Source organism: Ranitomeya variabilis, chromosome 2 (genome assembly GCF_051348905.1).
Source record: "Ranitomeya variabilis isolate aRanVar5 chromosome 2, aRanVar5.hap1, whole genome shotgun sequence".
Taxonomy (NCBI): Eukaryota; Metazoa; Chordata; class Amphibia; order Anura; family Dendrobatidae; genus Ranitomeya; species Ranitomeya variabilis.
In genome coordinates this window covers 425,004,616-425,026,532 of record NC_135233.1, presented here as the reverse complement: position 1 = coordinate 425,026,532, position 21,917 = coordinate 425,004,616, and the positions used below count along the sequence as shown (strand labels likewise).

General features: G+C 51.4%; 1 protein-coding gene across 23 annotated transcripts in view; it reads right to left on the bottom strand.

Moving 5' to 3' along the window:
- The window catches only part of CELF1 (CUGBP Elav-like family member 1), a 36,124-nt gene extending 33,702 nt beyond the window's left edge, over positions 1 to 2,422 (bottom strand). For 17 of the 23 annotated variants that reach the window (XM_077286739.1, XM_077286735.1, XM_077286726.1 and 14 more), the window contains exon 1: positions 2,101 to 2,225. The gene's annotated coding sequence lies outside the window, so the exon portion shown is untranslated. Of the gene's footprint in view, positions 1 to 2,032 lie in introns of all 23 variants that reach the window. The other 6 variants (XM_077286742.1, XM_077286732.1, XM_077286740.1 and 3 more) reach the window with 6 other exon arrangements.
- Between the last annotated feature and the right edge of the window lie 19,495 nt (positions 2,423 to 21,917).

The window sequence follows — 21,917 nt, the reverse complement described above, 5'->3', positions numbered from 1 at the left end:
TCACGGGCATGTACGTAGCCACCATAGTCCCTCCCTCAGGGGTGTATATGTTATAGTCCTTCCCTCAGGGGTGTATATGTTATAGTCCCTCCCTCAGGGGTGTATATGTTATAGTCCCTCCCTCAGGGGTGTATATGTTATAGTCCCTCCCTCACGGGCATGTACGTAGCCACCATAGTCCCTCCCTCAGGGGTGTATATGTTATAGTCCTTCCCTCAGGGGTGTATATGTTATAGTCCTTCCCTCAGGGGTGTATATGTTATAGTCCCTCCCTCAGGGGTGTATATGTTATAGTCCCTCCCTCAGGGGTGTATATGTTATAGTCCCTCCCTCACGGGCATGTACGTAGCCACCATAGTCCCTCCCTCAGGGGTGTATATGTTATAGTCCTTCCCTCAGGGGTGTATATGTTATAGTCCCTCCCTCAGGGGTGTATATGTTATAGTCCCTCCCTCAGGGGTGTATATGTTATAGTCCCTCCCTCACGGGCATGTACATAGCCACCATAGTCCCTCCCTCAGGGGTGCGTACGTGGCCACCATAGTCCCTCCCTCAGGGGTGTATATGTTATAGTCCTTCCCTCAGGGGTGTATATGTTATAGTCCCTCCCTCACGGGCATGTACATAGCCACCATAGTCCCTCCCTCAGGGGTGCGTACGTAGCCACCATAGTCCCTCCCTCAGGGGTGTATATGTTATAGTCCCTCCCTCAGGGGTGTATATGTTATAGTCCCTCCCTCAGGGGTGTATATGTTATAGTCCCTCCCTCAGGGGTGTATATGTTATAGTCCCTCCCTCACGGGCATGTACGTGGCCACCATAGTCCCTCCCTCAGGGGTGTATATGTTATAGTCCCTCCCTCAGGGGTGCGTAAGTGGCCACCATAGTCCCTCCCTCAGGGGTGTATATGTTATAGTCCCTCCCTCAGGAGTGCGTACGTGGCCACCATAGTCCCTCCCTCACGGGCATGTAAGTAGCCACCATAGTCCCTCGCTCAGGGGAGTGTATGCTATAGTCCCTCCCTCACGGGCATGTAAGTAGCCACCATAGTCCCTCCCTCAGGGGCGTATGTTATAGTCCCTCCCTCACGGGCATGTACGTAGCCACCATAGTCCCTCCCTCAGGGGTGTATGTTATAGTCCCTCCCTCACGGGCATGTACGTAGCCACCAGAGTCCCTCCCTCAGGGGTGTATGTTATAGTCCCTCCCTCAGGGGCGTGTATGTAGCCACCAGAGTCCCTCCCTCAGGGGGTGTATGTTATAGTTTCTCCCTCAGGGGCGTGTATGCTATAGTCCCTCCCTCAGGGCGTGTATGCTATAGTCCCTCCCTCAGGGGCGTGTATGCTATAGTCCCTCCCTCAGGGGCATGTACGTAGCCACCATAGTCCCTCCCTCAGGGGTGTATGTTATAGTCCCTCCCTCAGGGGCGTGTACGTAGCCACCATAGTCCCTCCCTCAGGGGGTGTATGTTATAGTCCCTCCCTCAGGGGCGTGTACGTAGCCACCAGAGTCCCTCCCTCAGGGGTGTATGTTATAGTCCCTCCCTCAGGGGCGTGTACGTAGCCACCATAGTCCCTCCCTCAGGGGTGTATGTTATAGTCCCTCCCTCAGGGGCGTGTACGTAGCCACCAGAGTCCCTCCCTCAGGGGTGTATGTTATAGTCCCTCCCTCAGGGGCGTGTAGACAGAATTCTGCTACATTGGGGAAGCATATTCTCCCATATCTCTTCTCCCTCTGGGGCGTGTACAACCTCCACCTTCCCGGCCCCATTGGGGGTGTCTGCAGACCCCCATCTCCCCTACATTATATACAGATCCTGATGCCTAGACATCATAACCGGACCGGACACATGTGGAGGACGACACCCGTGTCTGTCCCCCACCCCCGGCCTCTGCCGTCTCCCCGGAGCCCACACCCCGCCCCGAGGCCGCAGGGCCATGTGCGGTAGCGGAGCAGAGCGCCGTTATCCCCGCCCGGGAGAGCAGAGGGGTGGGGTGGGGCGGCCGCTAGGATCCCGTTACCCGCCGCTTACGCAATCTTCCCGTCACCATCCCGGCCGGTGTTCGGCCCCGACCTCCCCGCCGCCCTCCCGTCACTCACCGCTCGCAGCCTCCGGTCACACGCTCTTCTCGTCTTCTCTCTACGCGCAGAGGATCCAAAATGGCGGCACTTCCGGGAGGATCCACAGGCGGTCTCAGGGGCGGGGGGTGCAGGGGGCAGCATGAGGCGACCAGTAATGGGCTGGACCACTGAGCCGTGGAGAGGGGGAGGTCACAGCAGGGGCGACAATAATAATCATCGGACAGCGACAATGGCGCCGAGTACGCGGTGATCGATAGTGATGGGGCCGGGAGCGCGGCTGCTGGGACTTGTAGTGTTAGGACTCGGATTCTGTACTATAAAAAAAATGGCCATAGCAACCAATCAGAGCTCAGCTTTTAGTTCTAAAGCGGCTCTGAAGCAATGAAAGCTGCGCTGTGATTGGTCACGGCGCGGGTCCTGTGCTCTGGAATGGGCCATGGCCGGATCTCAGGCGGGTGATCGTCAGGTGTCGGCCGATCACTGATCCCCTGTGCGGGAGAATCAGGATCCACAGACTGGACAGAAACCTTAACCCCTTCCCGACCCAGGACATCCTGGTGCTGTCATGTCAGGGGTCCGCTCCACACAGCAGCGACCGGAGGGCGAGCCCCGCTCTTGTCTCATCAGAAATAGGTCACAGGCGCAATTTACGTCCTGCTTTCCAACCCCCTCTATTCTCCACAATGGTGGGATTCATAATTCTATAGTTTACAGCTTGTTGCCAAGGTTACTGGTCACCTCTGCAATCTCAGTGGTGTCCAAGTTTGTAATGAGCGCAGCGCTTTCAAGCTCTCCAATAAAGTTCTGGAGCTGCTGGATCAGCCGCCATTGCCTCCTCCAATGCCACCCTGCGCTCCTATGCCGCCATGGCCCCCTCCGATACCGCCCCGCCCCACCGATGCCACCCAGCTCCCCTCCGATTCCACCCCGCGCCCCTCCGATTCTACCCCGTGCCCTTCCAATGCCGCCCCACGCTCCACCGATGCCACCCAGCGCCCCTCCGATTCCACCCCGCGCCCCTCCGATTCTACCCAGCGCCCCTCCGATGCCACCCAGCGCCCATCCGATTCCACCCCGTGCCCCTCCGATTCCACCCCGAGCCCCTCCGATTCCACCCCGCGCCTCTCCGATTCCACCCGTGCCCCTCCAATGCCGCCCCGCGCCCTTCCGATTCCACGCCATGTCCCTCCAATGCTGCCCTGCGCTCCTCCGATGCTGCTCAGCGCTCCTCCGATGTAGTCTTGCGTTCCTTTGATGCCGCCCCGTGCCCCTTTGATGCCGCCCGCGCTCCTTCGATGCTGCCCCGCGCTCCTTCGATGCCCCGCTCCCCTCCGAATCCACCCCGCACTCTTCCAATGCCGCCCCGTGCCCCTCCGATGCCGCACCGTGCCCCTCCGATGCCGCCCCATGCCCCTTTGATGCTGCCCCGTGCTCCACCGATGCCACCCAGCGCCCCTCCAATTCCACCACGCGCCCCTTTGATTCCACCCATGCCCCTCCAATACCGCCCTGCGCTCCTCTGATGCCATCCAGCGCCCCTCCGATTCCACCCTGTGCCCCTCCAATGCCGCACCGCGCTCCACCGATGCCACCCAGCGCCCCTCCGATTCCACCCCGTGCCCCTCCAATGCCGACCTGTGCTCCTCCGATGCCACCCAGTGCCCCTCCAATTCCACTCCACGCCCCTCCGATTCCACCCGTGCCCCTCCAATGCCGCCCCACGCCCTTCCGATTCCACCCCGTGTACCTCCAATGCCGCCCTGTGCTCCTCCAATGCCACCCAGCGCCCCTCCGAATTCACCCCGTGCCCCTCCAATGCTGTCCCATGCCCCTCCGATGCCACCCAGCGCCCCTCCGATTACACCCCTCGCCCCTCCAATGCCGCCCCGCGCTCCTTCGATGCTGCCCAGCGCTCCTCCAATGTAGCCCTGCGTTCCTTTGATGCTGCCCCGTGCCCCTTTGATGCCGCCCCACGCTCCTTCGATGCTGCCCCGCTCCCCTCTGATTCCACTCCGCACTCCCCCAATGCCACCCCGCGGTCCTCCGATACTGCCCCACGCTCCTCCAATGCCACCCCGTGCCCCTCTGATGCCGCCCCGTGCCCCTCTGATGCCGCCCTGTGCCCCTTCGATGCCGCCCCACGCTCCACTGATTCCACCCCACACCCCTCCGATTCCACCCCATGCCCCTCCAATGCCACCCCGCTCTCCTCTGATGCCACCCCGCACCCCTCCAATGCCGCCCCGTGCTCCTCCAATGCTGCCCCGTGCTCCTCCGATGCTGCCCCGCACCCCTCCAATGCCACCCTGCACCCCTCCGATGCCGCCCAGCACCCCTTTGATGCCGCCCCGCACTCCTCCGATGCCACCCCGCGCTCCTTTGATGCTGCCCCGCGCCCCTCCGATTTCACCCCGCACTCTTCCAATGCCACCCCGCGGTCTTCCGATGCTGCCCCACGCTCTTCCAATGCCGCCCCGTTCTCCGATGCTGCCCCGCACCCCTCCAATGCCACCCTGCACCCCTCCGATGCCGCCCAGCGGTCCTCCGATGCCGCCCAGCACCCCTTTGATGCCGCCCCGCACTCCTCCGATGCCACCCCGCGCTCCTTCGATGCTGCCCCGCGCCCCTCCGATTTCACCCCGCACTCTTCCAATGCCACCCCACGGTCCTCCGATGCTGCCCCACGCTCTTCCAATGCCGCCCCGTTCTCCGAAGCCACCTCGCGCCCCTGCAATTCCACCCTGCACTCCTCCGATGCCACCTTTCGCTCCTTCGATCCTGCCCCGCGCCCCTCCGATTCTACCCTGCACTCCTCCAATGCCACCCCGCGGTCCTCCGATGCCACCCTGTTCTCTTATGCCACCCCGTGCCCCTCCGATGCCACCCCACGCCCCTCTGATGCCGCCCCACGCTACTCCGATGCCACCCCGCGTTCCTATGATGCGCCCCGCACCCCTCCAATGCCACCCAAGAATCGCATTTTTCCGCTGCTCCAGCTATCAGGACAATCCCTTCCAGTTTACCAGGCTCAGCAGCTCGTCTGCACCGGCAGAAATATTTGGAGCAGCAGCTCAGTGCCATACACAAAGGTGGTGACGTGAGGGGACGGCAGTGAGTTCTGTGGAAGTAGCTGGGACTGCTGTGACTACTAGGGAGATAAGGAGGTTTGGTGAAACTCTTGGGGAGGTGGTGAGGCTGCTGAATATTCGGACTTTAGTGCTAGATGGCTGCAGAGACCACAGGTGATATAATGGGGGATACTCTGACCAAAGTGGAGGTAGGAAACTGCTATCGAGGTATTGGGAGGCTGTTGTGACTAATAGGGGAATGAGGCAGGAAGAAACTACTACTGGTCTGGTGGGGTAGGGGATACTAAGAATTTTGACTTGATATTAGAGAACTGCCATGACTACTAGGAAGTGGGAGACCGCTGTAACTACTAGGAAGTGGGAGCCTGCTGTGACTACTGGGAAGTGGGAGCCTGCTGTGACTACTGGGAAGTGGGAGCCTGCTGTGACTACTGGGAAGTGGGAGCCTGCTGTGACTACTGGGAAGTGGGAGCCTGCTGTGACTACTGGGAAGTGGGAGACCGCTGTGACTACTAGGAAGTGGGAGCCTGTTGTGACTACTGGGAAGTGGGAGACCGCTGTGACTACTGGGAAGTGGGAGACCGCTGTGACTACTAGGAAGTGGGAGACCGCTGTGACTACTGGGAAGTGAGAGACCACTGTGACTACTGGGAAGTGGGAGACCACTGACTACTAGGAAGTGGGAGACCGCTGTGACTACTGGGAAGTGAGAGACCACTGTGAAGTGAGAGACCACTGTGACTACTGGGAAGTGGGAGACCGCTGTGACTACTGGGAAGTGAGAGACCACTGTGACTACTGGGAAGTGGGAGCCTGCTGTGACTACTGGGAAGTGGGAGCCTGCTGTGACTACTGGGAAGTGGGAGCCTGCTGTGACTACTGGGAAGTGGGAGCCTGCTGTGACTACTGGGAAGTGGGAGCCTGCTGTGACTACTGGGAAGTGGGAGCCTGCTGTGACTACTGGGAAGTGGGAGCCTGCTGTGACTACTGGGAAGTGAGAGACCACTGTGACTACTGGGAAGTGGGAGCCTGCTGTGACTACTGGGAAGTGGGAGCCTGCTGTGACTACTGGGAAGTGGGAGCCTGCTGTGACTACTGGGAAGTGAGAGACCACTGTGACTACTGGGAAGTGGGAGCCTGCTGTGACTACTGGGAAGTGGGAGCCTGCTGTGACTACTGGGAAGTGAGAGACCACTGTGACTACTGGGAAGTGGGAGCCTGCTGTGACTACTGGGAAGTGAGAGACCACTGTGACTACTGGGAAGTGGGAGCCTGCTGTGACTACTGGGAAGTGAGAGACCACTGTGACTACTGGGAAGTGGGAGCCTGCTGTGACTACTGGGAAGTGAGAGACCACTGTGACTACTGGGAAGTGGGAGCCTGTTGTGACTACTAGGCAGTGCGTATGTTTGCATCCAGGAAGGCGGCACGGGTGAGCTGTGCTGCTGGGGACATCATCCTCCCACCAGCTCCTTTTCTGGCGTTTCTGGTGCTGATGTATAGAGTCTCAGGCCGGTACGGGGGCAGTTTTTCCGCACCCCCCAGACCCTGCCGCCTCCGGCTCTCGCTGCCGCCTCCGTGTTGCTGCCGCCCGCTGTGCACATACCGATCTGCCGGGGACGGGAGCTTTGTCATCGAGTCTTCGTATTGAGCCCCTGAATGGAGGGGGTCCGCCTGTTGCCATGGATCCGGGGAGCGCTGCACTAAAGCGGCTGCTTAATATAGAGAAGCAATTTAGCTTTCAAACTAATTGAGGAGGAAACCGCACAGGTCGCTGCGGCGCCTCTTCCGCTGGAGTTTACTCCATGCGCTCACGAGAATCCTCTCGCCGAGACCTTAAGTGCCTTTTAGAGTTTTATTGATCGGAGGTGATTTTTTCACTTTCCTTCTAGTGCCGTTCTGCTGAGCTGAATGACATCGCGGGATTCATGCATCAGCCATTAAGGCAGAAAATGGGGCAATTATGGAGGAAAAGAGGATTTCTGAACTGCGCACCGAGAAATACATGTTCATATAAACTCTGTACAGCATAGCAAAGACTATGCACCGTCCAAAATGTCCAGCATAGACAGGGAGGCAGCACTATCTGTGCCTATAATATGTATATACGGACAGGGAGGCAGCACTATCTGTGCCTATAATATGTATATATGGACAGGGAGGCAGCACTATCTGTGCCTATAATATGTATATACGGACAGGGAGGCAGCACTATCTGTGCCTATAATATGTATATACGGACAGGGAGGCAGCACTATCTGTGCCTATAATATGTATATACGGACAGGGAGGCAGCACTATCTGTGCCTATAATATGTATATACGGACAGGGAGGCAGCACTATCTGTGCCTATAATATGTATATACGGACAGGGAGGCAGCACTATCTGTGCCTATAATATGTATATACGGACAGGGAGGCAGTACTATCTGTGCCTATAATATGTATATAGGGTGAGGGAGGCAGCACTATCTGTGCCTATAATATGTATAAACGGACAGGGAGGCAGCACTATCTGTGCCTATAATATGTATATACGGACAGGGAGGCAGCACTATCTGTGCCTATAATATGTATATACGGACAGGGAGGCAGCACTATCTGTGCCTATAATATGTATATACGGACAGGGAGGCAGTACTATCTGTGCCTATAATATGTATATAGGGTGAGGGAGGCAGCACTATCTGTGCCTATAATATGTATAAACGGACAGGGAGGCAGCACTATCTGTGCCTATAATATGTATATACGGACAGGGAGGCAGCACTATCTGTGCCTATAATATGTATATACGGACAGGGAGGCAGTACTATCTGTGCCTATAATATGTATATACGGACAGGGAGGCAGTACTATCTATGCCTATAATATGTATATAGGGTGAGGGAGGCAGCACTATCTGTGCCTATAATATGTATAAACGGACAGGGAGGCAGCACTATCTGTGCCTATAATATGTATATACGGACAGGGAGGCAGCACTATCTGTGCCTATAATATGTATATACGGACAGGGAGGCAGTACTATCTGTGCCTATAATATGTATATAGGGTGAGGGAGGCAGCACTATCTGTGCCTATAATATGTATAAACGGACAGGGAGGCAGCACTATCTGTGCCTATAATATGTATATACGGACAGGGAGGCAGCACTATCTGTGCCTATAATATGTATATACGGACAGGGAGGCAGCACTATCTGTGCCTATAATATGTATATACGGACAGGGAGGCAGTACTATCTGTGCCTATAATATGTATATAGGGTGAGGGAGGCAGCACTATCTGTGCCTATAATATGTATAAACGGACAGGGAGGCAGCACTATCTGTGCCTATAATATGTATATACGGACAGGGAGGCAGCACTATCTGTGCCTATAATATGTATATACGGACAGGGAGGCAGTACTATCTGTGCCTATAATATGTATATACGGACAGGGAGGCAGTACTATCTATGCCTATAATATGTATATAGGGTGAGGGAGGCAGCACTATCTGTGCCTATAATATGTATAAACGGACAGGGAGGCAGCACTATCTGTGCCTATAATATGTATATACGGACAGGGAGGCAGCACTATCTGTGCCTATAATATGTATATACGGACAGGGAGGCAGCACTATCTGTGCCTATAATATGTATATACGGACAGGGAGGCAGTACTATCTGTGCCTATAATATGTATATAGGGTGAGGGAGGCAGCACTATCTGTGCCTATAATATGTATAAACGGACAGGGAGGCAGCACTATCTGTGCCTATAATATGTATATATGGACATGGAGGCAGGACTATCTGTGCCTATAATATGTATATACGGACAGGGAGGCAGCACTATCTGTGCCTATAATATGTATATATGGACATGGAGGCAGTACTATCTGTGCCTATAATATGTATATACGGATAGGGAGGCAGCACTATCTGTGCCTATAATATGTATATACGGACAGGGAGGCAGCACTATCAGTGCCTACATCCATTATGGCTTTGTCTGTATATTGTAAGAGACGTCAATGTTTCTCGATAGTATATGATATGTCGGTCTGGGTGTCATCGGTTAGTGGATACACCTCACTTCATTACCAAGAGGAATAACAATGGGACGGCATAATGCAGAGTTCTAAGAAAACATAAGTTCAGGATTGTATTACATGTAGTTAACAAGTACATATACAAGCAGACCCCCATGAAATGTACCAAAGGCAAAGCACGTGCGACCACAGCTGAGCGTAAAGTATGGGGGGCTCCATGGTGGGGACTAATATGAGGGTGAACATGAAGTGACATCTGGTGGTCATAGCTGGTACTGCACACTATCAGTACAGTGAGGACCTCTTGTACCCAGAACCTCTACCCCAAAAATTGTTATCAAATACACTCACCGGCCACTTTATTAGGTACACCATGCTAGTAACGGGTTGGACCCCCTTTTGCCTTCAGAACTGCCTCAATTCTTTGTGGCATAGATTCAACAAGGTGCTGGAAGCATTCCTCAGAGATTTTGGTCCATATTGACATGATGGCATCACACAGTTGCCGCAGATTTGTCGGCTGCACATCCCAAAGATGCTCCATACAAGGCAGGATGGATCCATGCTTTCATGTTGTTTACGCCAAATTCTGACCCTACCATCCGAATGTCGCAGCAGAAATCGAGACTCATCAGACCAAGCAACGTTTTTCCAATCTTCTACTGTCCAATTTCGATGAGCTTGTACAAATTGTAGCCTCAGTTTCCTGTTCTTAGCTGAAAGGAGTGGTACCCGGTGTGGTCTTCTGCTGCTGTAGCCCATCTGCCTCAAAGTTCGACGCACTGTGCATTCAGAGATGCTCTTAGGCCTACCTTGGTTGTAACGGGTGGCGATTTGAGTCACTGTTGCCTTTCTATCAGCTCGAACCAGTCTGCCCATTCTCCTCTGACCTCTGGCATCAACAAGGCATTTCCGCCCACAGAACTGCCGCTCACTGGATTTTTTTTCTTTTTCGGACCATTCTCTGTAAACCCTAGAGATGGTTGTGCGTGAAAATCCCAGTAGATCAGCAGTTTCTGAAATACTCAGACCAGCCCTTCTGGCACCAACAACCATGCCACGTTCAAAGGCACTCAAATCACCTTTCTTCCCCATACTGATGCTCGGTTTGAACTGCAGGAGATTGTCTTGACCATGTCTACATGCCTAAATGCACTGAGTTGCCGCCATGTGATTGGCTGATTAGAAATTAAGTGTTAACAAGAAGTTGGACAGGTGTACCTAATAAAGTGGCCAGTGAGTGTATATTAGTGGGCGATGCAGGAGCCTCAGCTCACATCCTGGGGCCATAACTGCCATTTTTTCTGGATTCTGTCCATAAACCACAGCGATCAGTAGGGTTGAGCGAATTTTACTTTTTTGGGGTCGAGTCGGGTTTTGCGAAACCCGACTTTGTCAAAAGTCGAGTCGAGTGAAATCGGCCGATCTTCTTGCAAAGTCGGGGTCGTTGTTTGGCCGAAACACGAAACCCAATGCAAGTCAATGGGGAAGCATAGTCGGCAGTGAGTGGAGGCCAGGAAAACACCTACAGTGCCCATTTTAATGCCAAAAACATCAATTCTTGTTACTTAAGCTTGTCAATCTTAATTTACCTTACAATAATAGGTAGCCATTGAAAATTGGGGGGTCATTTGGCTAAAGTTGTGGGGGGTAGGGCTGGTTCAAGTTTTCAGTGGGCCCAGGAAACGTGGAGTACGTCACAGCGGTGGAGCAGTTAGAGGTAAGTATTGCAATGTTGCAAGTGCTGTGATCCTGAGCAAGCAGGGGGTCCCACTCATTCGCATTGGCACTGGCACAGGGCCCCTCACAGTACGGCAGTGTGTTTGCACGGCGGGGGCGCCTCCCACCGGCAGCGACACTTTGCGTACTATGAGGGGCCCTGTGCCAGTGACGTTGCCAACGAGTGTGCCCCCCCACCTGATGAAGGAACCTGCACTTTCACCTGCACCTTCCTCTTTGTCCCTGTGTAAGGTGGTATAGTATGCGGGAAGAGGAACCTGACTTTCAGCAGGATCAGATTCAGGCTGTGTAGAGTGCAAGGGGAATGTAGTGGTCTGGGTCAATGTACCAGCGGACTAATCTAGCAGTGGCTGGTCAATGGGCAGGATGAGGAGGAAACACAGATATAGGCCCAAATAATAGAGTGGCCTAAATGCAGTTCAAAATTGGTAACAGGACTAACCAGGCGGCATTGCTTTGTTCAGTGGAGGACCATGGTAATGAGAGGCTGACAGAGTGAGTAGGGCCAAATAAGTAACTAGGCTAAATGCAGTTCTAAATTGCTAACAGTAGGAAACAGGCGGCACTGCTTTGTTCAGTGGAGGAGAACACCAAGGAGCGGCAGACCCCGTTACTAGGCCCCAACCCAAGTAGTATGGCAACTGTAGTGTTACATTTAAAAATACTTAATGAGAGCTGGAAGATTGAAGCTCAGACAAGGAAACCAGGAGGAGAACACCAAGGAGGAGGAGAACACCAAGGAGCGGCAGACACCGTTACTAGGCCCCAACCCAAGTAGTATGGCAACTGTAGTGTTAAATTTAAAAATACTTAATGAGAGCCGGAAGATTGAAGCTCAGACAAGGAAACCCGGAGGAGAACACCAAGGAGGAGGAGAACACCAAGGAGCGGCAGACCCCGTTACTAGGCCCCAACCCAAGTAGTATGGCAACTGTAGTGTTACATTTAAAAATACTTAATGAGAGCCGGAAGATTGAAGCTCAGACAAGGAAACCCGGAGGAGAACACCAAGGAGGAGGAGAACACCAAGGAGCGGCAGACCCCGTTACTAGGCCCCAACCCAAGTAGTATGGCAACTGTAGTGTTAAATTTAAAAATACTTAAAGGGAACCTGTCACCACGTTTTTGGAAGATGGGATAAAAATAGCGTTAAATAGGGGCAGAGGTGGGCGTTATATTAGTGTGTTTGTTATGCGTTTATTACCCACCTAAGTTGCCGAAATACCTTTGCAAAGTCTCCGTTTTCGCCTGTCAATCAGGCTGGTCTGGTCAAAAGGGCGTCTTGTCTTCCCCCAGATTTTGCGTAGTTTTCCGTTGGTGGCGTAGTGGTGTGCGCATGCCCAAGGTCCCGAATCCTCTGCCAGGGGATTTAAAAGAGCGCGCTGTTCGTTATTTCATTGGTGATCGGTGGGCGCGGCCATCTTCCTTTGGCCGCGCGTGTGCAGAAGCGGCGCTCTGATGGCCGCGGCTTCAGGAAAATGGCCGCGGGATGCCGCGCGTGCGCAGATGGATATCGCGGCGGCCATTTTCCTGAAGCCGCGGCCAGCAGAGCGCCGCTTCTGCGCACGCGCGGCCAAAGGAAGATGGCCGCGCCCACCGATCACCAATGAAATAACGAACAGCGCGCTCTTTTAAATCCCCTGGCAGAGGATTCGGGACCTTGGGCATGCGCACACCACTACGCCATCAACGGAAAACTACGCAAAATCTGGGGGAAGACAAGACGCCCTTTTGACCAGACCAGCCTGATTGACAGGCGAAAACGGAGACTTTGCAAAGGTATTTCGGCAACTTAGGTGGGTAATAAACGCATAACAAACACACTAATGTAACGCCCACCTCTGCCCCTATTTAACGCTATTTTTATCCCATCTTCCAAAAACGTGGTGACAGGTTCCCTTTAATGAGAGCCGGAAGATTGAAGCTCAGAAGGAGGAGGAGAACACCAAGGAGCGGCAGACACCGTTACTAGGCCCCAACCCAAGTAGTATGGCAACTGTAGTGTTAAATTTAAAAATACTTAATGAGAGCCGGAAGATTGAAGCTCAGACAAGGAAACCCGGAGGAGAACACCAAGGAGGAGGAGAACACCAAGGAGCGGCAGACCCCGTTACTAGGCCCCAACCCAAGTAGTATGGCAACTGTAGTGTTACATTTAAAAATAATTAATGAGAGCCGGAAGATTGAAGCTCAGCTTTTTCAGTGGAGGACAGCGTGATTTAGTGGCGCAGACAGACAAAGGTAGTATCGTATGTGTTAACTAAAAAAGTTGGCTCTATGCAGTTTTAAATTGGTTACAGGGGTACACAGGCAGCATTGGTGTGGTCAGTGGGGGACAATTGCAAGGAGGGACCGCAGACAGACTTCCTAGGCCTAAAATAATAAATTAGGCTCTATGCAGCTTAAATTTGGCAACAGGAATACACAGGCAGCATTGGTGTGGTCAGTGGAGGACAATTGGAAGGAGGGACCGCAGACAGACTTCCTAGGCCTAAAATAATAAATTAGGCTCTATGCAGCTTAAATTTGGCAACAGGAATACACAGGCAGCATTGGTGTGGTCAGCGGAGGACAATTGGAAGGAGGGACCGCAGACAGACTTCCTAGGCCTAAAATAATTAATTAGGCTCTATGCAGCTTAAATTTGGCAACAGGAATACACAGGCAGCATTGGTGTGGTCAGTGGAGGACAATTGGAAGGAGGGACCGCAGACAGACTTCCTAGGCCTAAAATAATAAATTAGGCTCTATGCAGGTTCCATTATGTGGCTGGGGTACACAGGCAGCATTGGTGTGGTCAGTGGAGGACAATTGGAAGGAGGGACCGCAGACAGACTTCCTAGGCCTAAAATAATTAATTAGGCTCTATGCAGCTTAAATTTGGCAACAGGAATACACAGGCAGCATTGGTGTGGTCAGTGGAGGACAATTGGAAGGAGGGACCGCAGACAGACTTCCTAGGCCTAAAATAATAAATTAGGCTCTATGCAGGTTCCATTATGTGGCTGGGGTACACAGGCAGCATTGGTGTGGTCAGTGGAGGACAATTGGAAGGAGGGACCGCAGACAGACTTCCTAGGCCTAAAATAATAAATTAGGCTCTATGCAGCTTAAATTTGGCAACAGGAATACACAGGCAGCATTGGTGTGGTCAGCGGAGGACAATTGGAAGGAGGGACCGCAGACAGACTTCCTAGGCCTAAAATAATAAATTAGGCTCTATGCAGCTTAAATTTGGCAACAGGAATACACAGGCAGCATTGGTGTGGTCAGTGGAGGACAATTGGAAGGAGGGACCGCAGACAGACTTCCTAGGCCTAAAATAATAAATTAGGCTCTATGCAGGTTCCATTATGTGGCTGGGGTACACAGGCAGCATTGGTGTGGTCAGTGGAGGACAATTGGAAGGAGGGACCGCAGACAGACTTCCTAGGCCTAAAATAATAAATTAGGCTCTATGCAGCTTAAATTTGGAAACAGGAATACACAGGCAGCATTGGTGTGGTCAGTGGAGGACAATTGGAAGGAGGGACCGCAGACAGACTTCCTAGGCCTAAAATAATAAATTAGGCTCTATGCAGGTTCCATTATGTGGCAGGGGTACACAGGCAGCATTGGTGTGGTCAGTGGAGGACAATTGGAAGGAGGGACCGCAGACAGACTTCCTAGGCCTAAAATAATAAATTAGGCTCTACGCAGGTTCCATTATGTGGCAGGGGTACACAGGCAGCATTGGTGTGGTCAGTGGAGGACAATTGGAAGGAGGGACCGCAGACAGACTTCCTAGGCCTAAAATAATAAATTAGGCTCTATGCAGCTTAAATTTGGCAACAGGAATACACAGGCAGCATTGGTGTGGTCAGTGGAGGACAATTGGAAGGAGGGACCACAGACAGACTTCCTAGGCCTAAAATAATAAATTAGGCTCTATGCAGCTTAAATTTGGCAACAGGAATACACAGGCAGCATTGGTGTGGTCAGCGGAGGACAATTGGAAGGAGGGACCGCAGACAGACTTCCTAGGCCTAAAATAATTAATTAGGCTCTATGCAGCTTAAATTTGGCAACAGGAATACACAGGCAGCATTGGTGTGGTCAGTGGAGGACAATTGGAAGGAGGGACCGCAGACAGACTTCCTAGGCCTAAAATAATAAATTAGGCTCTATGCAGGTTCCATTATGTGGCTGGGGTACACAGGCAGCATTGGTGTGGTCAGTGGAGGACAATTGGAAGGAGGGACCACAGACAGACTTCCTAGGCCTAAAATAATAAATTAGGCTCTATGCAGCTTAAATTTGGCAACAGGAATACACAGGCAGCATTGGTGTGGTCAGCGGAGGACAATTGGAAGGAGGGACCGCAGACAGACTTCCTAGGCCTAAAGTAATAAATTAGGCTCTATGCAGCTTAAATTTGGCAACAGGAATACACAGGCAGCATTGGTGTGGTCAGTGGAGGACAATTGGAAGGAGGGACCGCAGACAGACTTCCTAGGCCTAAAATAATAAATTAGGCTCTATGCAGGTTCCATTATGTGGCTGGGGTACACAGGCAGCATTGGTGTGGTCAGTGGAGGACAATTGGAAGGAGGGACCGCAGACAGACTTCCTAGGCCTAAAATAATAAATTAGGCTCTATGCAGCTTAAATTTGGCAACAGGAATACACAGGCAGCATTGGTGTGGTCAGTGGAGGACAATTGGAAGGAGGGACCGCAGACAGACTTCCTAGGCCTAAAATAATAAATTAGGCTCTATGCAGGTTCCATTATGTGGCAGGGGTACACAGGCAGCATTGGTGTGGTCAGTGGAGGACAATTGGAAGGAGGGACCGCAGACAGACTTCCTAGGCCTAAAATAATAAATTAGGCTCTACGCAGGTTCCATTATGTGGCAGGGGTACACAGGCAGCATTGGTGTGGTCAGTGGAGGACAATTGGAAGGAGGGACCGCAGACAGACTTCCTAGGCCTAAAATAATAAATTAGGCTCTATGCAGCTTAAATTTGGCAACAGGAACACATGCAGCATTGGTGTGGTCAGTGGAGGACAACTGGAAGGAGGGACCACAGACAGACTTCCTAGGCCTAAAATAATAAATTAGGCTCTATGCAGGTTCCATTATGTGGCAGGGGTACACAGGCAGCATTGGTGTGGTCAGTGGAGGACAATTGGAAGGAGTGTCTGACACAGTATGTACTCCGAGTCCCAAAACCTAAGGTGATGTTAATGTATCCAAAACAAAAATAACCCCCCCCCCCAAAAAAAAAAGGGTGGCATACTTAGGTACAGGGGTGTGCTCCTATGCTGACTTTCAGACATTGTAATTTGGCGCAAAGTATTTACTGGTGCAAATGTAGGACAGGGCCCCTGTCTATTTTAACTAGCATCATACATGTCAACAAACTGTTATTGTCTGTGCCAGGCATGGAAGGATTTCAGCGCCTATACTAAACAGTGGTGGAGCAGCGACAGATAATTTAGCAAGTGGTAGAGCACTGTTTGACCTTGGGGGGGGACACTCTCTCCTGGCCGGCGGTACAAGCCCAGGGCCCCTCATGTTACAACGGTGTGTCTGACGTTGGGTGCGCGCCACCACCACCAGAGACACTTCATTGTACTATGAGGGACCCAGTGCCAGTCCCGTCGACCAAAAGTGGGCACACACACCTCTTCAGACAAACGGCACTCTGACGGGTGCTTGCGACAAGTGGCGAGACCACGGCCCCGTGGGGGGAGTTAGTGCATTTAGGGAGGTGAAAACATGTTGTATTCTGGACAAACAGCAGCTGCAAATTAAGAGATTGGAACAGTCAGTAACACCAGTCCCAAAGCAAGACCTTTTTACAGGAAAGCTAGGTGTCAGCCGGGAAAAGTGGGGCAAAATAATTTGAAATCCATGAGTGGTTCATTTTTATGAAGGTTAGCTCATCAACATTTTGGGTAGCCAGACGAGTCCTTTTTTCGGTCAGTATTGAACCAGCAGCACTGAATACTCTTTCTGATAGCACACTAGCTGCTGGGCAAGCAAGCTCCTGCAATGCATATTCAGACAATTCAGGCCAGGTGTCTATTTTGGATGCCCAGTAATCAAAGGGGAATGACGGTTGAGGGAGCACATCGGTAATGGAGGAAAAATAGTTGTCTGGACAACTGGACAAATGTTGTCTCCTGTCACTTTGAATGGATGCTGCTGTACCTGTCGTGTCTGCGGTCATTGCAAAATCACTCCACAACCTTGTCAGAAAACCCCTCTGTCCTACACCACTTCTGATCTGTGCACCTCTAACACCTCTGCCCTGGTGCCCCCTGCGGCTCGTGTGAGAACCATCACCGGCGCTGTGTGCTGGGAATGCCTGCATTAAACGGTCTACAAGAGTAGCTTGTTTGGTTGCCAATATCTGTTCGAGGTTCTCATGTGGCATGATATTTTGCAATTTGCCTTTATAGCGAGGATCAAGGAGGCAGGCCAACCAGTGATCGTCATCTGTCATCATTTTTAAAATGCGTGGGTCCCTTTTGAGGATACGCAAGGCATAATCCGCCATGTGGGCCAATGTTCCAGTTGTCAAGTCAGTGCTTATGCTGGGTTGAGGAGCACTTTCTGGCAAATCCACTTCACTTGTCTCCCTCAAAAACCCAGAACCCGGCCTTGCACCGCCAGCAGTTTCTATTGCCCCCTGAGAAGCTTCCTCATCCAACAAAAAGTCATCCCCATCATCCTCCTCCTCTTCACCCGCCACCTCGTCCTGTAGACTTCCCTGAGCAGACAATGGCTGACTGTCATCAAGGCTTCCCTCGTCCTCGGCTGCAGACGCCTGTTCCTTTATGTGCGTCAAACTTTGCATCAGCAGACGCATTAGGGGGATGCTCATGCTTATTATGGCGTTGTCTGCACTAACCAGCCGTGTGCATTCCTCAAAACACTGAAGGACTTGACACAGGTCTTGGAGCTTCGACCACTGCACAGCTGACAACTCCATGTCTGCCATCCAACTGCCTGCCCGTGTATGTGTATCCTCCCACAAATACATAACAGCACGCCTCTGTTCGCACAGTCTTTGAAGCATGTGCAGTGTGGAGTTCCACCTTGTTGCAACGTCGATGATTAGGCGATGCTGTGGAAGGTTCAAAGCCCGCTGATGGTTATGCATACGGCTGGAGTGTACAGGCGAACGGCGGATGTGAGAGCAAAGTCTGCGCACTTTCAGCAGCAGGTCGGGTAACCCCGGATAACTTTTCAGGAAGCACTGCACCACCAGGTTTAAGGTGTGAGCCAGGCAAGGAATGTGTTTCAGTTGTGAAAGGGCTATGGCAGCCATAAAATTCCTTCCGTTGTCACTGACTACCTTGCCTGCCTCAAGATGTACAGTGCCCAGCCATGACTGAGTTTCTTGCTGCAAGAACTCGGACAGAACTTCCGCGGTGTGTCTGTTGTCGCCCAAACACTTCATTGCCAATACAGCCTGCTGATGCTTGCCACAAGCTGTTCCATAATTGGACACCTCGTGTGCAACAGTGGCAGCTGCGGATGGAGTGGTGGTGCGACTGCGGTCTGTGGACGAGCTCTCGCTTCTGCTGGAGGACAAGGAGGAGGAGGGGGGACGAACGCCTACAGCCAACTGTTTCCTACACCGTGGGCTAGGCAGAACTGTCCCAATATTACTGTCCCCTCTGGACCCTGCATCCACCACATTAACCCAGTGTGCCGTGATGGAGACGTAACGCCCCTGGCCATGCCTACTGGTCCATGCATCTGTTGTCAAGTGCACCTTGCTACTCACAGATTGCCTGAGCGCATGGACAATGCGGTCTTTTACATGCTGGTGGAGGGCTGGGATGGCTTTTCTCGAAAAGAAGTGTCGACTGGGTAGCTCGTAGCGTGGTACAGCGTAGTCCATCAGGGCTTTGAAAGCTTCGGTTTCAACTAACCGGTAGGGCATCATCTCTAACGAGATTAGTCTAGCAATGTGGGCGTTCAAACCCTGTGTACGGAGATGCGAGGATGAGTACTTCCTTTTCCTAACGAGAGTCTCATGTAGGGTGAGCTGGACTGGAGAGCTGCATACGGTGGAACTAGCGGGGGTGCCGGTGGACATGGGTGACTGAGAGAGGGTTGGTGACGGTATTCTTGATGGTGCCCTACATACAGTTTTTCCGACCACGAACCTGGTGATTCCCTGACTGCTTTGGCCTTGCGACGAAACCGCCACATTACCTGCAGGTGGTGTGGTAAACGGTGGGCTTACAGGGAGGGAAGGGATGTCGCCTTGCTTATTAGCTTCATTGTGAGAGGGTGCTACAACATTAAGGGACGTTTGGTAGTGTGTCCAGGCTTGCAAGTGCATGGTGGTTAAATGTCGATGCATGCAACTTGTATTTAAATTTTTAAAATTCTGACCTCTGCTGAAGGTCCTGGAGCATTTCTTACAGATGACTTTGCGCTGATCATTGGGATCTTGGTTAAAAAATTCCACACTGCACTCTTCCTATCGGATACCTTTTCAGGCATTGCACACTGAGCTACTTGAACCTGATGGCCACACTGTCCTACAACTGGTTTTGGTTTTGCCACACGTTTTTGGCCAGATACGGGCCTGCCAGATGGAACCTGTTGCGATGTTGATGTCTGCTGCGGCTCCTCCTCCTCCGCTTCAGAGCTACTGCAGCCTGCACCCTGTTCCCCCAATGGCTGCCAATCGGGGTCAACAACTGGGTCATCTATGACCTCCTCTTCTATGTTCTGTGCACCTTCCTCTGGGTCACCGTGTAAGCCGGTGCTATAGCGTTCGTGACGGAGATAGTCCATAGTCTCCTCGGGGTCAGATTCTGGATCAGTACACTGCGAGGGCAATGTTCTGATCTGAGTCAAAGGAACAGCATTATAATCTGGCTGTGGCTGTGCATCTGTGCACTCCATGTCCGATTCATCTTGTAATGGGCATGGCCTGTTAACAATTTCACTTTCGAACCCAGGCACGGTATGTGTAAAGAGCTCCATGGAGTAACCAGTTGTGTCGCCTGACGCATCCTTCACTGTTGTTCTGGGTGAAGGACGCAAGGAAGCGACTTGTTCCTGAGCGGGAGCATCCACTGACGACACACTGCTCTGACATTTGGCACTTTCCGAGGAGGAGGAGAAAGAGGTAGAGGCAGAGTCAGCAATGAAAGCCAATACTTGTTCCTGCTGCTCCGGCTTCAAAAGCGGTTTTCCTACTCCCAGAAAAGGGAGCCTTCGAGGCCTTGTGTAGCCAGACGATGACGCTGGCTCAACAACTCGAGACTTAGGGGCTATATTGCTTTTCCCACGACCACCTGATGCTCCACGACCACTAACATCATTACCAGCTGGCAATGAATGCCCACGGCCACGACCTCTTCCACCAGACTTCCTCATTATTGGAAAAATGTAATCAAACTAACAACCGTTATGTGGTCCAGTAAAACCAGGAAGAAGGTGTACGTGAACTGGTTGTGAATTTAAATCTCCCTTTTTTATGTGTGGGAGAATCCAGGGAAAAATCAGGCCCACTGTATTACACAACAGTTTGATTTGCAGAAAGAGGCTGGCAGATATGGCACTAACAAGAGTGACGCAGATAAAAACACTGGCAATAGAAATGTCCCTATTTAAGTGTGGGAGAATGCAAGGAAAAATCAGGCCCACTGTAATACACAACACAGTTTGATTAGCAGAAAGAGGCTGGCAGATATGGCACTAGCCGGAATGACGCAGATGCACCCACTGGCAATAGAAATGTCCCTCTTTTTTGGGATATGGGAGACAAGGGATTGAATCAGGCCCACTATATCACGGTATAGTTCCTGTGGCACAAAATGACTGACAGATACCACAGACAGCACTCGCACAGATGCACAGGTTTGGCAAGATTATTATCCCTTTATTTTATTTTTTGGGGGGGATATGTGAGACAAGTGATTTAATCAGGCCCACTGCTACACAGTAGGTTTTCTGTGGCAGAAATTAAAAAAAAAAAAAGATGCCACACACAGGACTGGCACCAATGCAGATTTGCCAATCTTAATCTCCCACTTTTATTTTTTTTTCTGGGAGAATTAGGAAGAAATCAGCCCCATTGCTATACAGTAGGTTTTCTGTGGCAGAAATAAAAAAAAAAAAAGATGCCACACACAGGACTGGCACTAATGCAGATTTGCCAATCTTAATCTCCCACTTTTGTTTTTTTTTCTGGGAGAATTAGGAAGAAATCAGCCCCACTGCTACACAGTAGGTTTTCTGTGGCAGAAATTAAAAAAAAAAAAAGATGCCACACACACGACTGGCACTAATGCAGATTTGCCAATCTTAATCTCCCACTTTTATTTTTTTTTTCTGGGAGAATTAGGAAGAAATCAGCCCCACTGCTACACAGTAGGTTTTCTGTGGCAGAAATTAAAAAAAAAAAGATGCCACACACAGGACTGGCACTAATGCAGATTTGCCAATCTTAATCTCCCACTTTTATTTTTTTTTTCTGGGAGAATTAGGAAGAAATCAGCCCCACTGCTACACAGTAGGTTTTCTGTGGCAGAAATTAAAAAAAAAAAAAAGATGCCACACACAGGACTGGCACTAATGCAGATTTGCCAATCTTAATCTCCCACTTTTATTTTTTTTTCTGGGAGAGTTAGGAAGAAATCAGCCCCACTGCTACACAGTAGGTTTTCTGTGGCAGAAATAAAAAAAAAAAAAGATGCCACATACACGACTGGCACTAATGCAGATTTGCCAATCTTAATCTCCCACTTGTATTTTTTTTTCTGGGAGAATTGTGAAGAAATCAGGCCCACTGTTAAAAAGTAGGTTTTCTGTGGCAGAAAAACAAAGACAGATGCCACACACAGGACTGGCACTGATGCAGATTTGCCAATCTTAATCTCCCACTTTTATTTTTTTTTTCTGGGAGAATTGTGAATAAATCGGGGCCACTGTATTAGAGTA